Source organism: Ranitomeya imitator, chromosome 1, assembly GCF_032444005.1.
Source record: "Ranitomeya imitator isolate aRanImi1 chromosome 1, aRanImi1.pri, whole genome shotgun sequence".
In the NCBI taxonomy this organism is placed as follows: domain Eukaryota; kingdom Metazoa; phylum Chordata; class Amphibia; order Anura; family Dendrobatidae; genus Ranitomeya; species Ranitomeya imitator.
In genome coordinates, this window is record NC_091282.1 from 249,546,491 (window position 1) to 249,560,769 (window position 14,279).

Here is a 14,279-nt window from a genome sequence, read left to right on the forward strand (position 1 = left end):
CACAGCCGGCGGAGGGCACGGAGCGGAGCCGCGGAGAGCCGCTCATCGCGCTTCACTCTCCGTCACCGCAGCTAGCAATGCATGGACGTCCTGCAGGAGGCAGCCTCCAGCGGCAGGAGGGAGCGGGCGGGCGGACTGTCCACGGATCACGCTCCCAGCCCCCTCCCTGGGGGAAAACACACACTCGGGCCATTACTGACCGAGCTACGTGTGCTCCGAGGAAGCGATCCCAGGCCAGAGGAAAGGAAGTGAAAAAAATCCTCAGAGGAGCTCATCACACGCTATGTATGGAGGGCAGGCGGAAAAGGCGCACACAGCCTGCCATTGTCGCACACTGCCCCTGGTGCCGCCACTAGAATGACTGGGGGTATTGTACAGTACACCAAGGGCCGGAGGAAGAACATCAAAGTACTTTCACCAATGTCCTGGACAGTCACCAGAAACAGGGCACTTCTAATTATAAGCTAGTGATTAGCATCTGCCCTGCACCCCAGCATTAGTGTACAGGGTGGACCCAACATCTGCCCTGCACCCCAGCATTAGTGTACAGGGTGGACCCAACATCTGCCCTGCACCCCAGCATTAGTGTACAGGGTGGACCCAACATCTGCCCTGCACCCCAGCATTAGTGTACAGGGTGGACCCAACATCTGCCCTGCACCCCAGCATTAGTGTACAGGGTGGACCCAACATCTGCCCTGCACCCCAGCATTAGTGTACAGGGTGGACCCAACATCTGCCCTGCACCCCAGCATTAGTGTACAGGGTGGACCCAACATCTGCACTGAACCCCACCATTAGTGTACAGAGGGACCCAACATCTGCCCTGCACCCCACCATTAGTGTACAGGGTGGACCCAACATCTGCCCTGCACCCCACCATTAGTGTACAGGGTGGACCCATCATCTGCCCTGCACCCCAGCATTAGTGTACAGGGTGGACCCAACATCTGCCCTGCACCCCAGCATTAGTGTACAGGGTGGACCCAACATCTGCCCTGCACCCCAGCATTAGTGTACAGGGTGGACCCAACATCTGCCCTGCACCCCAGCATTAGTGTACAGGGTGGACCCAACATCTGCCCTGCACCCCAGCATTAGTGTACAGGGTGGACCCAACATCTGCCCTGCACCCCACCATTAGTGTACAGGGTGGACCCAACATCTGCCCTGCACCCCACCATTAGTGTACAGGGTGGACCCATCATCTGCCCTGCACCCCAGCATTAGTGTACAGGGTGGACCCAACATCTGCCCTGCACCCCACCATTAGTGTACAGGGTGGACCCATCATCTGCCCTGCACCCCAGCATTAGTGTACAGGGGGACCCAACATCTGCCCTGAACCCCACCATTAGTGTACAGGGTGGACCCATCATCTGCCCTGCACCCCAGCATTAGTGTACAGGGTGGACCCAACATCTGCCCTGCACCCCAGCATTAGTGTACAGGGTGGACCCAACATCTGCCCTGCACCCCAGCATTAGTGTACAGGGTGGACCCAACATCTGCCCTGCACCCCAGCATTAGTGTACAGGGTGGACCCAACATCTGCCCTGCACCCCACCATTAGTGTACAGGGTGGACCCATCATCTGCCCTGCACCCCAGCATTAGTGTACAGGGTGGACCCAACATCTGCCCTGCACCCCACCATTAGTGTACAGGGTGGACCCATCATCTGCCCTGCACCCCAGCATTAGTGTACAGGGGGACCCAACATCTGCCCTGAACCCCACCATTAGTGTACAGGGTGGACCCATCATCTGCCCTGCACCCCAGCATTAGTGTACAGGGTGGACCCAACATCTGCCCTGCACCCCAGCATTAGTGTACAGGGTGGACCCAACATCTGCCCTGCACCCCAGCATTAGTGTACAGGGTGGACCCAACATCTGCCCTGCACCCCAGCATTAGTGTACAGGGTGGACCCAACATCTGCCCTGCACCCCAGCATTAGTGTACAGGGTGGACCCATCATCTGCCCTGCACCCCAGCATTAGTGTACAGGGTGGACCCAACATCTGCCCTGCACCCCACCATTAGTGTACTGGGTGGACCCATCATCTGCCCTGCACCCCAGCATTAGTGTACAGGGGGACCCAACATCTGCCCTGAACCCCACCATTAGTGTACAGGGTGGACCCATCATCTGCCCTGCACCCCAGCATTAGTGTACAGGGTGGACCCAACATCTGCCCTGCACCCCAGCATTAGTGTACAGGGTGGACCCAACATCTGCCCTGCACCCCAGCATTAGTGTACAGGGTGGACCCAACATCTGCCCTGCACCCCAGCATTAGTGTACAGGGTGGACCCAACATCTGCCCTGCACCCCAGCATTAGTGTACAGGGTGGACCCAACATCTGCCCTGCACCCCAGCATTAGTGTACAGGGTGGACCCAACATCTGCCCTGCACCCCAGCATTAGTGTACAGGGTGGACCCAACATCTGCCCTGCACCCCAGCATTAGTGTACAGGGTGGACCCAACATCTGCCCTGCACCCCAGCATTAGTGTACAGGGTGGACCCAACATCTGCACTGAACCCCACCATTAGTGTACAGAGGGACCCAACATCTGCCCTGCACCCCACCATTAGTGTACAGGGTGGACCCAACATCTGCCCTGCACCCCACCATTAGTGTACAGGGTGGACCCATCATCTGCCCTGCACCCCAGCATTAGTGTACAGGGTGGACCCAACATCTGCCCTGCACCCCACCATTAGTGTACAGGGTGGACCCATCATCTGCCCTGCACCCCAGCATTAGTGTACAGGGTGGACCCAACATCTGCCCTGCACCCCACCATTAGTGTACAGGGTGGACCCATCATCTGCCCTGCACCCCAGCATTAGTGTACAGGGTGGACCCAACATCTGCCCTGCACCCCACCATTAGTGTACAGGGTGGACCCAACATCTGCCCTGCACCCCAGCATTAGTGTACAGGGTGGACCCAACATCTGCCCTGCACCCCAGCATTAGTGTACAGGGGGACCCAACATCTGCCCTGCACCCCAGCATTAGTGTACAGGGTGGACCCAACATCTGCCCTGCACCCCAGCATTAGTGTACAGGGTGGACCCAACATCTGCCCTGCACCCCACCATTAGTGTACAGGGTGGACCCATCATCTGCCCTGCACCCCAGCATTAGTGTACAGGGTGGACCCAACATCTGCCCTGCACCCCACCATTAGTGTACAGGGTGGACCCATCATCTGCCCTGCACCCCAGCATTAGTGTACAGGGGGACCCAACATCTGCCCTGAACCCCACCATTAGTGTACAGGGTGGACCCATCATCTGCCCTGCACCCCAGCATTAGTGTACAGGGTGGACCCAACATCTGCCCTGCACCCCAGCATTAGTGTACAGGGTGGACCCAACATCTGCCCTGCACCCCAGCATTAGTGTACAGGGTGGACCCAACATCTGCCCTGCACCCCAGCATTAGTGTACAGGGTGGACCCAACATCTGCCCTGCACCCCACCATTAGTGTACAGGGTGGACCCAACATCTGCCCTGCACCCCACCATTAGTGTACAGGGTGGACCCAACATCTGCCCTGCACCCCACCATTAGTGTACAGGGTGGACCCATCATCTGCCCTGCACCCCAGCATTAGTGTACAGGGTGGACCCAACATCTGCCCTGCACCCCACCATTAGTGTACAGGGTGGACCCATCATCTGCCCTGCACCCCAGCATTAGTGTACAGGGGGACCCAACATCTGCCCTGAACCCCACCATTAGTGTACAGGGTGGACCCATCATCTGCCCTGCACCCCAGCATTAGTGTACAGGGTGGACCCAACATCTGCCCTGCACCCCAGCATTAGTGTACAGGGTGGACCCAACATCTGCCCTGCACCCCAGCATTAGTGTACAGGGTGGACCCAACATCTGCCCTGCACCCCACCATTAGTGTACAGGGTGGACCCAACATCTGCCCTGCACCCCACCATTAGTGTACAGGGTGGACCCATCATCTGCCCTGCACCCCAGCATTAGTGTACAGGGTGGACCCAACATCTGCCCTGCACCCCACCATTAGTGTACAGGGTGGACCCATCATCTGCCCTGCACCCCAGCATTAGTGTACAGGGGGACCCAACATCTGCCCTGAACCCCACCATTAGTGTACAGGGTGGACCCATCATCTGCCCTGCACCCCAGCATTAGTGTACAGGGTGGACCCAACATCTGCCCTGCACCCCAGCATTAGTGTACAGGGTGGACCCAACATCTGCCCTGCACCCCAGCATTAGTGTACAGGGTGGACCCAACATCTGCCCTGCACCCCAGCATTAGTGTACAGGGTGGACCCATCATCTGCCCTGCACCCCAGCATTAGTGTACAGGGTGGACCCAACATCTGCCCTGCACCCCACCATTAGTGTACTGGGTGGACCCATCATCTGCCCTGCACCCCAGCATTAGTGTACAGGGGGACCCAACATCTGCCCTGAACCCCACCATTAGTGTACAGGGTGGACCCATCATCTGCCCTGCACCCCAGCATTAGTGTACAGGGTGGACCCAACATCTGCCCTGCACCCCAGCATTAGTGTACAGGGTGGACCCAACATCTGCCCTGCACCCCAGCATTAGTGTACAGGGTGGACCCAACATCTGCCCTGCACCCCAGCATTAGTGTACAGGGTGGACCCAACATCTGCCCTGCACCCCAGCATTAGTGTACAGGGTGGACCCAACATCTGCCCTGCACCCCAGCATTAGTGTACAGGGTGGACCCAACATCTGCCCTGCACCCCAGCATTAATGTACAGGGTGGACCCAACATCTGCCCTGCACCCCAGCATTAGTGTACAGGGTGGACCCAACATCTGCCCTGCACCCCAGCATTAGTGTACAGGGTGGACCCAACATCTGCCCTGCACCCCAGCATTAGTGTACAGGGTGGACCCAACATCTGCACTGAACCCCACCATTAGTGTACAGAGGGACCCAACATCTGCCCTGCACCCCACCATTAGTGTACAGGGTGGACCCAACATCTGCCCTGCACCCCACCATTAGTGTACAGGGTGGACCCATCATCTGCCCTGCACCCCAGCATTAGTGTACAGGGTGGACCCAACATCTGCCCTGCACCCCACCATTAGTGTACAGGGTGGACCCATCATCTGCCCTGCACCCCAGCATTAGTGTACAGGGTGGACCCAACATCTGCCCTGCACCCCACCATTAGTGTACAGGGTGGACCCATCATCTGCCCTGCACCCCAGCATTAGTGTACAGGGGGACCCAACATCTGCCCTGAACCCCACCATTAGTGTACAGGGTGGACCCATCATCTGCCCTGCACCCCAGCATTAGTGTACAGGGTGGACCCAACATCTGCCCTGCACCCCAGCATTAGTGTACAGGGTGGACCCAACATCTGCCCTGCACCCCAGCATTAGTGTACAGGGTGGACCCAACATCTGCCCTGCACCCCACCATTAGTGTACAGGGTGGACCCAACATCTGCCCTGCACCCCACCATTAGTGTACAGGGTGGACCCATCATCTGCCCTGCACCCCAGCATTAGTGTACAGGGTGGACCCAACATCTGCCCTGCACCCCACCATTAGTGTACAGGGTGGACCCATCATCTGCCCTGCACCCCAGCATTAGTGTACAGGGGGACCCAACATCTGCCCTGAACCCCACCATTAGTGTACAGGGTGGACCCATCATCTGCCCTGCACCCCAGCATTAGTGTACAGGGTGGACCCAACATCTGCCCTGCACCCCAGCATTAGTGTACAGGGTGGACCCAACATCTGCCCTGCACCCCAGCATTAGTGTACAGGGTGGACCCAACATCTGCCCTGCACCCCAGCATTAGTGTACAGGGTGGACCCAACATCTGCCCTGCACCCCAGCATTAGTGTACAGGGTGGACCCAACATCTGCCCTGCACCCCACCATTAGTGTACAGGGTGGACCCAACATCTGCCCTGCACCCCACCATTAGTGTACAGGGTGGACCCATCATCTGCCCTGCACCCCAGCATTAGTGTACAGGGTGGACCCAACATCTGCCCTGCACCCCACCATTAGTGTACAGGGTGGACCCATCATCTGCCCTGCACCCCAGCATTAGTGTACAGGGGGACCCAACATCTGCCCTGCACCCCAGCATTAGTGTACAGGGTGGACCCAACATCTGCCCTGCACCCCAGCATTAGTGTACAGGGTGGACCCAACATCTGCCCTGCACCCCACCATTAGTGTACAGGGTGGACCCATCATCTGCCCTGCACCCCAGCATTAGTGTACAGGGTGGACCCAACATCTGCCCTGCACCCCACCATTAGTGTACAGGGTGGACCCATCATCTGCCCTGCACCCCAGCATTAGTGTACAGGGGGACCCAACATCTGCCCTGAACCCCACCATTAGTGTACAGGGTGGACCCATCATCTGCCCTGCACCCCAGCATTAGTGTACAGGGTGGACCCAACATCTGCCCTGCACCCCAGCATTAGTGTACAGGGTGGACCCAACATCTGCCCTGCACCCCAGCATTAGTGTACAGGGTGGACCCAACATCTGCCCTGCACCCCAGCATTAGTGTACAGGGTGGACCCAACATCTGCCCTGCACCCCAGCATTAGTGTACAGGGTGGACCCAACATCTGCCCTGCACCCCACCATTAGTGTACAGGGTGGACCCAACATCTGCCCTGCACCCCACCATTAGTGTACAGGGTGGACCCATCATCTGCCCTGCACCCCAGCATTAGTGTACAGGGTGGACCCAACATCTGCCCTGCACCCCACCATTAGTGTACAGGGTGGACCCATCATCTGCCCTGCACCCCAGCATTAGTGTACAGGGGGACCCAACATCTGCCCTGAACCCCACCATTAGTGTACAGGGTGGACCCATCATCTGCCCTGCACCCCAGCATTAGTGTACAGGGTGGACCCAACATCTGCCCTGCACCCCAGCATTAGTGTACAGGGTGGACCCAACATCTGCCCTGCACCCCAGCATTAGTGTACAGGGTGGACCCAACATCTGCCCTGCACCCCACCATTAGTGTACAGGGTGGACCCAACATCTGCCCTGCACCCCACCATTAGTGTACAGGGTGGACCCATCATCTGCCCTGCACCCCAGCATTAGTGTACAGGGTGGACCCAACATCTGCCCTGCACCCCACCATTAGTGTACAGGGTGGACCCATCATCTGCCCTGCACCCCAGCATTAGTGTACAGGGGGACCCAACATCTGCCCTGAACCCCACCATTAGTGTACAGGGTGGACCCATCATCTGCCCTGCACCCCAGCATTAGTGTACAGGGTGGACCCAACATCTGCCCTGCACCCCAGCATTAGTGTACAGGGTGGACCCAACATCTGCCCTGCACCCCAGCATTAGTGTACAGGGTGGACCCAACATCTGCCCTGCACCCCAGCATTAGTGTACAGGGTGGACCCATCATCTGCCCTGCACCCCAGCATTAGTGTACAGGGTGGACCCAACATCTGCCCTGCACCCCACCATTAGTGTACTGGGTGGACCCATCATCTGCCCTGCACCCCAGCATTAGTGTACAGGGGGACCCAACATCTGCCCTGAACCCCACCATTAGTGTACAGGGTGGACCCATCATCTGCCCTGCACCCCAGCATTAGTGTACAGGGTGGACCCAACATCTGCCCTGCACCCCAGCATTAGTGTACAGGGTGGACCCAACATCTGCCCTGCACCCCAGCATTAGTGTACAGGGTGGACCCAACATCTGCCCTGCACCCCAGCATTAGTGTACAGGGTGGACCCAACATCTGCCCTGCACCCCAGCATTAGTGTACAGGGTGGACCCAACATCTGCCCTGCACCCCACCATTAGTGTACAGGGTGGACCCAACATCTGCCCTGAACCCCAGCATTAGTGTACAGGGTGGACCCAACATCTGCCCTGCACCCCACCATTAGTGTACAGGGTGGACCCAACATCTGCCCTGAACCCCACCATTAGTGTACAGGGTGGACCCAACATCTGCCCTGCACCCCAGCATTAGTGTACAGGGTGGACCCAACATCTGCCCTGCACCCCAGCATTAGTGTACAGGGTGGACCCAACATCTGCCCTGCACCCCAGCATTAGTGTACAGGGTGGACCCAACATCTGCCCTGCACCCCAGCATTAGTGTACAGGGTGGACCCAACATCTGCCCTGCACCCTAGAATTAGTGTATAGGGGGACCCAACATCTGCCCTGCACCCCAGAATTAGTGTACAGGGTGGACCCAACATCTGCCCTGCACCCCAGCATTAGTGTACAGGGTGGACCCAACATCTGCCATGCACCCCAGCATTAGTGTACAGGGTGGACCCAACATCTGCCATGCACCCCAGCATTAGTGTACAGGGTGGACCCAACATCTGCCCTGCACCCCAGCATTAGTGTACAGGGTGGACCCAACATCTGCACTGAACCCCACCATTAGTGTACAGGGTGGACCCAACATCTGCCCTGCACCCTAGAATTAGTGTATAGGGGGACCCAACATCTGCCCTGCACCCCACCATTAGTGTACAGAGGGACCCATCATCTGCCCTGCACCCCAGCATTAGTGTACAGGGGGACCCATCATCTGCCCTGCACCCCAGCATTAGTGTACAGGGGGACACATCATCTGCCCTGCACCCCAGCATTAGTGTACAGTGGGACCCATCATCTGCCCTGCACCCCAGCATTAGTGTACAGGGGGACCCATCATCTGCCCTGCACCCCAGCATTAGTGTACAGGGGGACCCATCATCTGCCCTGCACCCCAGCATTAGTGTACAGGGTGGACCCAACATCTGCCCTGCACCCCAGCATTAGTGTACAGAGGGACCCAACATCTGTCCTGCACCCCACCATTAGTGTACAGAGGGACCCAACATCTGCTCTGCACCCTAGCATTAGTGTACAGAGGGACCCAACATCTGCCCTGCACCCCAGCATTAGTGTACAGAGGGACCCAACATCTGCCCTGCACCCCACCATTAGTGTACAGAGGGACCCAACATCTGCCCTGCACCCCAGCATTAGTGTACAGAGGGACCCAACATCTGCCCTGCACCCCAGCATTAGTGTACAGGGTGGACCCAACATCTGCCCTGAACCCCACCATTAGTGTACAGGGGGACCCATCATCTGCCCTGCACCCCACCATTAGTGTACAGAGGGGACCCAACATCTGCCCTGCACCCCAGCATTAGTGTACAAGGGGGACCCATCATCTGCCCTGTACCCCAGTATTAGTGTACAAGGGGGACCCATCATCTGCCCTGCACCCCAGCATTAGTGTACAGGGGGACCCAACATCTGCCCTGCACCCCACCATTAGTGTACAGGGGGACCCAACATCTGCCCTGCACCCCAACATTAGTATATAGGGGGGACCCAACATCTGCCCTGCACCCCAGCATTAGTGTACAGGGGGACCAAACATCTCCCCAGCATCCCAGTATTAGTGTACAGTGGGGACCCAACATCTGATCTGCACCCCAGCATTAGTGTACAGGGGGGGACCCAACATCTGCTCTGCACCCCAGCATTAGTTTACAGGGGAACCCAGCAACTGCTCTGCACCCTAGAATTAGTGTATAGGGGGACCCAACATCTGCTCTGTACCCAAGCATTAGTGTACAGGGGGACCCAAAATCTGCCCTGCACCCCAGAATTAGTGTATAGGGGGACCCAACATCTGCCCTGCACCTCAGAATTAGTGTACGGGGGGGAGGGGGGCGGTTGCTACATCTGCCCTGCACCCCAGATTTAGTGTACAATGGGGACCTAACACCTGCCCCGCACGAAAGCATTAGAGCACAGTTGGGATATGGGGAATTCCACACTAATCTCAGCTACACTACAATATGTACATTGTACCCCAGCATTAGTGTACCGAGCAGGTCAAGGGAGTTTACAATATACAATCCTCAACCTTAAAACTGCAAAGCTTAGAAAAAGTTGTAAAATGGCGGAAATCACAGGATGGATAGACATGTTAATAATGTGCAAATAATGCAAAAATGGAAATAATTTTCAAAATATTTCAATACTGAGTTTGAGTGTCACCTGCAAAAATACACACACAACCATTGGCTGCAATCAATGAGGTTATTAATGGTTATTTGAGGAATGTTCTGCGACGCTAGATGCACTTGGGATACATAAATTGTCAACATACAACATACAAAACAGAATTCATCATCTTTCCCCCATCTCACTCTCTCTCCACCAGACCTATCCATCAATGTCAATGGCTGCTTACTTTCCCCAGTCCCACACGCCCGGTGCCTCGGGGTGATCCTCGACTCTGCCCTCTCTTTCAAGCCACATATCCAAGCCCTTGCCTCCTCCTGCTGTCTCAAACTCAAAAATATTTCCCGGATCCGCGCATTCCTTGACTGCGACACCGCAAAAACACTAGTGCATGCCCTTATCTCTCGCCTTGACTACTGCAACCTCCTACTCTCTGGCCTCCCCTCTAGCCCTCTGGCACCACTCCAATCCATCCTACACTCTGCTACCCGACTAATCTACCTGTCTCCCCACTATTCCTCAGCCTCTCCCCTATGCCAAGCCCTTCACTGGCTTCCTATCGCCCAGAGACTCCAGCTCAAAACCCTTACTATGACATAGAAAGCCATCCACAAGCAGTCTCCTCCATACATCTGTGACATGGTCTCCCGGTACTTACCTACATGCAACCTCCGTTCCTCTCAAGACCTCCTCCTCTACTCCCCTCTCATCTCTTCTTCCCACAACCGCATCAAAGACTTCTCACGTGCTTCCCCCATACTCTGGAACGCTCTACCCCAACACATCAGACTCTTGCCTACCATAGAAATCTTCAAAAAGAACCTGAAGACTAACCTCTTCCGACAAGCCTACAGCCTGCATTGATCCTCATCCTACTGAACCGCCGCACAACCTGCCCTACCCTCTCCTAGTGTATCCTCTCACCCATCCGCTGCAGACTGTGAGCCCTCGCAGGCAGGGTCCTCCCTCCTTATGTACCTGTGTGCCTTGTTTTTTGCTCATATTTAATGTATTTGTCTATATTTGCCCCGTATTCACATGTAAAGCGCCATGGAATAAATGGCGCTATAAAAATGTATAATAATAATAACAACAAAAACAACATCATCCTCGGCTGGCAGCTCCCTTTTCAATTGCAGACCAATGACGTAAAAAATGTGCTCGCTGGGATACAAGTCTGGAGATGCTGTAAGCCATGGTAGCATGTTTAGACCATGCAGGCTGCTCAAAGTAGCAGGTTTATTTTCCGCAGTATGTCAATTCTTTGTGCGGATTCCGCAGCGTTTTACACCTGCTCCATAATTGGAATCTGCAGGTGTAAAAACGCAGATGAAATCCGCACAAAAACCGCAGTAAATCCGCAGGTAAAACGCAAGGCGTTTTACCTGCAGATTTTTCAGAATCTGCAGGAAAAATCCGCAACGTGTGCACATACCCGAATACTGGAAATATTCATACCTGTATGCCTCATATCCATGGTCTTGTTCTTCAGAAATCCTCCTTTACGTTAATCCGGTCTTCCCGCCTATGCGGTGTGCAGTGCCTGGAAGGAAACTCTGCCTCCGGTCTTCATTTGCATGCCTGTTGCCTTCCAACAGCGTCACAGGGCTCTGTGATGTCTAGTGGTTGTCCTACGCCTTTGCCCTGCAATTGCAATATTGCCCTCTTCTATGGGCATTTGGTTCTTGTTTCTTCTGAACAAGTGCCTGCGCCTATTTAAAATATTCTAGTATCTGTATGCAGATATTAATAGCTTAGGCACGACCAAGGGGGTGACAGATTCCTTTTAAAGAAAGCCTCTTCACGGTGCTGCCGCTGTGGTCTCATCAGACTCTAAGAATGGTGCACCGTGATCTGTTGTGTATTGCAAGTGGAAAAAAAAAGTTCACATACCAAGCCCAAGTCAAACACAAAGAATTGGAAGGCATTTGTACAACATTGGGCTACAGGCCAGATGTCCAGCGAGAGTTGGTCCATTGATCTCACTAACAGCTAATGATGGAGCAGAGCAAGACAGTAACAGAGTTTGGAATGCAGTTCCTCTTCAGCCAGGAGTCTCACTTTCATCTTTAACGCAATTATAGCCGGAGATTGGTCTGGAGACCACGTGGGCCATGCCATGAAGAGGCCTTCATATGCTGATGTGATTGTGTGCCAGGATCCATTTTTCAGTATGACAATACCAGACTGCATGTTGCTCGTGCCACTGTGAGCAGCCTACATAGCTTAAATGTGATACCATGGTTCGCAGCATTTCCTGACTTGTATCCCATCGAGCAGCGGATCTTGGCAATCTGCATGCCCAAGTGCATTTAGAGAGACAGAACATTCTTCAGTGAACCATTAATAAAATGCCAAGGCGTGTAAGTACATGTATTTCTGTGCATGGGGCCCATACTGGTTGCTGAATAAAATCGACAGGTTTTGAAAGTTTCATTCTATTTTTTCATCATTTCCAGATCAGTAAAAATTGAAAGATACAGCACTCATGTGTACCATGTTTTAAATGGTGCAAGAAATTTCCAGAAGATTTCAAATGTAAAGATAAGGAATACAAAAAAAATTGTAAAGAAACTTGTTTTCTCACCATGCAAATAGTAAATTTACAAGAACATATGAATCTCCAGTGATTGATGTATAATCGGTCAAGAATGTTCTATATCAACTGACCATTTCATAATATTCCGGGGCCGGCCCTCTTCATACTCAATTTTCAGATCCGTAACATGTCTATCCCCCCTCCTGTGATTTCCATAATTTTACGACTTTTCCTCCACATTATACTTGACCGCAGATAATTCCTAAAAGTAAATGGTCCTATTTTTGGATGCATTAGATCCAATAGTACATGACCCCTGAATATACCCATTATTGGGGGGAAAAAACATTCATTTTATTACAATTAGAGCATTGGGGCATATTTATAAAGGCAATCTTGTTTAACCTCTATTACAGGTGTACATGATGAAGGCGCTTTGTGAGCAGAAACGCATTGTGTACCCACGCTACATGTTCCCACCTTCTATGACGCTTGTCATTTTTAGCAATCCTTTTGTAATAAACATGTAAAGTTTTAGGTTTTTTTTTTTACTTGTTACCCTTGTGAATAAACCAAACCTTTGAATTAGCAAAGTGTTCCCACCGGTTTGGTTATTCAGCCGGAGACCAAACTGGACCACATAAGGGGATCAAACCTTCAAACGGAAGCGCCTCTGGAATTTTTATCCAGTCACTACTAATTGGACCTGTGGCCACGCCAGGACCAGCATAGCTCCACACATTACGCACCAGCAGCATACCACACTGGAGGATCCCATTCACGTGCTAATAGCCATTTAGCTTTGTGCCTACTGCACTACGCTTTCAGTTAAGCACATATATGTCACCCACTTATCTATTTTTAAACATCTTTTATTGCACTTAGGTAGCGCTCCTATATTTTCTTACAGTTTCCTGCAAAGAGAAATCCACATCTATGGAACTGTAAGGGATAGCCTAGTACAATACCTTTAAGCTGTGTATTCAGACTGCAGTCTCCTCTATAGCTAGGTTCAGTTAAAGAAACATAAAAGGTGCCATCTACATGGGAGAAGCATTAGTCCAGCAGTTCTCTTTTCTGACTGCCATGTACACTTGAATTCTCAGCTCAGTTGAGAGTCAACGCGTATTTGATGAGGCGAGAAGAGAAAGTAAGATTTCTCAGGCAACAGCAAATCTCCCCTTTAAACTAAAGGATCAGACATGTACATTTTCTGAGGCTTCTCTCCCCTGACATCTTCAGCTACCATGGCTCCTTACTTTGTGGGAACCTGTTGGCCCCAAATTTTCAGATGCAGTAAAAAGGGAGATATCATATGGTAACCCTTTAAAGGAATAGGTGGGAATGAGGTGGTAGCTGATCCATGAGAATGACTAGCCATGGTTTTAGATTCTGGCACATTGGTGTGGTGGTGGTGGGGGGGGGGGTGTCCATTTTATGATGCAACCATGCTCTAAGGCTGCATTCACATGCGGCAGTCACACTGTGGCTGATAAACCAGGCTGCTGAGGTCTTTCTACCGTTTCTCTGCACAATTACTTGTAGGGAAACAGCTGCGTATGAATTGCAAGACCATGTGGGCAATTGTAGCAGCCTCACAGTTTTGCAAGAAAAACAGTAGTTTACTTACAAGACAAATTGATTGGGCAGGGACACAGTGGAAACACCGCAGTGG

At 53.4% G+C, this 14,279-nt stretch overlaps 1 protein-coding gene across 1 annotated transcript in view; it reads right to left on the bottom strand.

The window, feature by feature from the left end:
- KDM2B (lysine demethylase 2B) overlaps positions 1–14,279 on the bottom strand; it is a 327,868-nt gene that overhangs the window by 168,214 nt on the left and 145,375 nt on the right. The window lies entirely within an intron of this gene.